At 75.1% G+C, this 2,500-nt stretch overlaps 1 protein-coding gene and 1 pseudogene across 3 annotated transcripts in view; both read right to left on the bottom strand.

Annotated features, from left to right (window-relative positions):
• Positions 1–596, bottom strand: part of LOC132210524 (uncharacterized) — a 5,159-nt pseudogene extending 4,563 nt beyond the window's left edge.
• stim2b (stromal interaction molecule 2b) overlaps positions 1–2,500 on the bottom strand; it is a 163,535-nt gene that overhangs the window by 80,108 nt on the left and 80,927 nt on the right. The window lies entirely within an intron of this gene.

Here is a 2,500-nt window from a genome sequence, read left to right as displayed (position 1 = left end):
AGCGCGAGGGAGAGGGAGAGGGAGCGCGAGGGAGAGGGAGAGGGAGCGCGAGGGAGAGGGAGAGGGAGCGCGAGGGAGAGGGAGCGCGAGGGAGAGGGAGCGCGAGGGAGAGGGAGCGCGAGGGAGAGGGAGCGCGAGGGAGAGGGAGCGGGAGCGCGAGGGAGAGCGAGCGCGAGGGAGCGGGAGCGCGAGGGAGCGGGAGCGCGAGGGAGCGGGAGCGCGAGGGAGCGGGAGCGCGAGGGAGAGGGAGCGCGAGGGAGAGGGAGCGCGAGGGAGAGGGAGCGCGAGGGAGAGGGAGCGCGAGGGAGAGGGAGCGCGAGGGAGAGGGAGCGCGAGGGAGAGGGAGCGCGAGGGAGAGGGAGCGCGAGGGCGAGGGAGCGCGAGGGCGAGGGAGAGGGAGCAGGACCGCGAGGGAGAGGGAGCAGGACCGAGAAGGAGAGGCAGCAGGACCGAGAAGGAGAGGCAGCAGGACCGAGAAGGAGAGGCAGCAGGACCGAGAAGGAGAGGGAGAGGGAGGGAGAGGGAGAGGGAGAGGGAGAGGGAGAGGGAGCGGGAGCGGGAGAGGGAGAGGGAGAGGGAGAGGGAGCGGGAGAGGGAGAGGGAGCGCAAGCACGAGGGAGAGGGAGCGAGAGGGCGAGGGAGGGAGAGCGAGAGGGCGAGGGAGGGAGAGCGCGAGGGCGCGAGGGAGCGAGGGAGCGAGGGCGCGAGGGAGCGAGGGAGCGAGGGCGCGAGGGAGCGAGGGCGCGAGGGAGCGAGGGCGCGAGGGTGCGAGGGCGCGAGGGTGCGAGGGCGCGAGGGAGCGAGGGAGCGAGGGAGCGAGGGAGCGAGGGCGCGAGGGAGCGAGGGAGCGAGGGAGCGAGAGACCGAGGGAGAGGGAGCGAGAGCGCGAGGGAGAGGGAGCGAGAGCGCGAGGGAGAGGGAGCGAGGAGCGCGAGGGAGAGGGAGCGAGAGTGCGAGGGAGAGGGTGATGGAGCGAGAGCCCGAGGTAGAGGGAGCGAGAGCCCGAGGGAGCGAGGGCGCGAGGGAGCGGGAGCGAGAGCGCGAGGGAGAGGGAGCGAGAGCCCGAGGGAGAGGGAGCGAGAGCCCGAGGGAGATGGAGCGCGAGAGCCCGAGGGAGAGAGAGCGCGAGAGCCCGACGGAGAGAGAGCGAGAGCCCGACGGAGAGAGAGCGAGAGCCCGAGGGAGCGAGGGCGCGAGGGAGCGGGAGCGCGAGGGAGCGGGAGCGCGAGGGAGCGGGAGCGCGAGGGAGCGGGAGCGCGAGGGAGCGGGAGCGGGAGGGAGCGGGAGCGGGAGCGCGAGGGAGAGGGAGCGCGAGGGAGAGGGAGCGCGAGGGAGAGGGAGCGCGAGGGAGAGGGAGCGCGAGGGCGAGGGAGGGAGGGCGCGAGGGAGCGAGGGCGCGAGGGAGCGAGGGCGCGAGGGCGCGAGGGCGCGAGGGAGCGAGGGAGCGAGGGCGCGAGGGAGCGAGGGCGCGAGGGAGCGAGGGAGCGAGGGAGCGAGGGAGCGAGGGCGCGAGGGAGCGAGGGAGCGAGGGAGCGAGGGAGCGAGGGAGCGAGGGAGCGAGGGCGCGAGGGCGCGAGGGAGCGAGGGCGCGAGGGCGCGATGGAGCGAGAGACCGAGGGAGAGGGAGCGAGAGCGCGAGGGAGAGGGAGCGAGAGCGCGAGGGAGAGGGTGATGGAGCGAGAGCCCGAGGTAGAGGGAGCGAGAGCCCGAGGGAGCGAGGGCGCGAGGGAGCGGGAGCGCGAGGGAGAGGGAGAGGGAGCGAGAGCCCGAGGGAGATGGAGCGCGAGAGCCCGAGGGAGAGAGAGCGCGAGAGCCCGACGGAGAGAGAGCGAGAGCCCGACGGAGAGAGAGCGAGAGCCCGACGGAGAGAGAGCGAGAGCCCGAGGGAGCGAGGGCGCGAGGGAGCGGGAGCGCGAGGGAGCGGGAGCGCGAGGGAGCGGGAGCGCGAGGGAGCGGGAGCGCGAGGGAGCGGGAGCGCGAGGGAGCGGGAGCGCGAGGGAGCGGGAGCGCGAGGGAGCGGGAGCGCGAGCGCGAGGGAGAGGGAGCGCGAGGGAGAGGGAGCGCGAGGGAGAGGGAGAGGGAGCGCGAGGGAGAGGGAGAGGGAGCGCGAGGGAGAGGGAGCGCGAGGGAGAGGGAGCGCGAGGGAGAGGGAGCGCGAGGGAGAGGGAGAGGGAGCGCGAGGGCGAGGGAGCGCGAGGGCGAGGGAGCGCGAGGGCGAGGGCGAGGGCGAGGGCGAGGGCGAGGGCGAGGGCGTGGGCGTGGGCGTGGGAGCGCGAGGGAGAGGGAGCGCGAGGGAGAGGGAGCGCGAGCGAGAGGGAGAGGGAGCGCCTGGGAGAGGGAGCGCGAGCGAGAGGGAGCGCGAGCGAGAGGGAGCGCGAGCGAGAGGGAGCGCGAGGGCGAGGGAGAGGGAGAGGGAGCGCATGCACGAGGGAGAGGGAGCGCAAGCGCGAGGGAGAGGGAGCAGGACCGCGAGGGAGAGGGAGCAGGACCGCGAGGGAGA

Source organism: Stegostoma tigrinum, chromosome 1 (assembly GCF_030684315.1).
Source record: "Stegostoma tigrinum isolate sSteTig4 chromosome 1, sSteTig4.hap1, whole genome shotgun sequence".
NCBI classification, from domain to species: Eukaryota; Metazoa; Chordata; class Chondrichthyes; order Orectolobiformes; family Stegostomatidae; genus Stegostoma; species Stegostoma tigrinum.
Note: the sequence above shows the minus strand (reverse complement) of the source record. Positions and strands in the feature narration are given on the sequence as shown.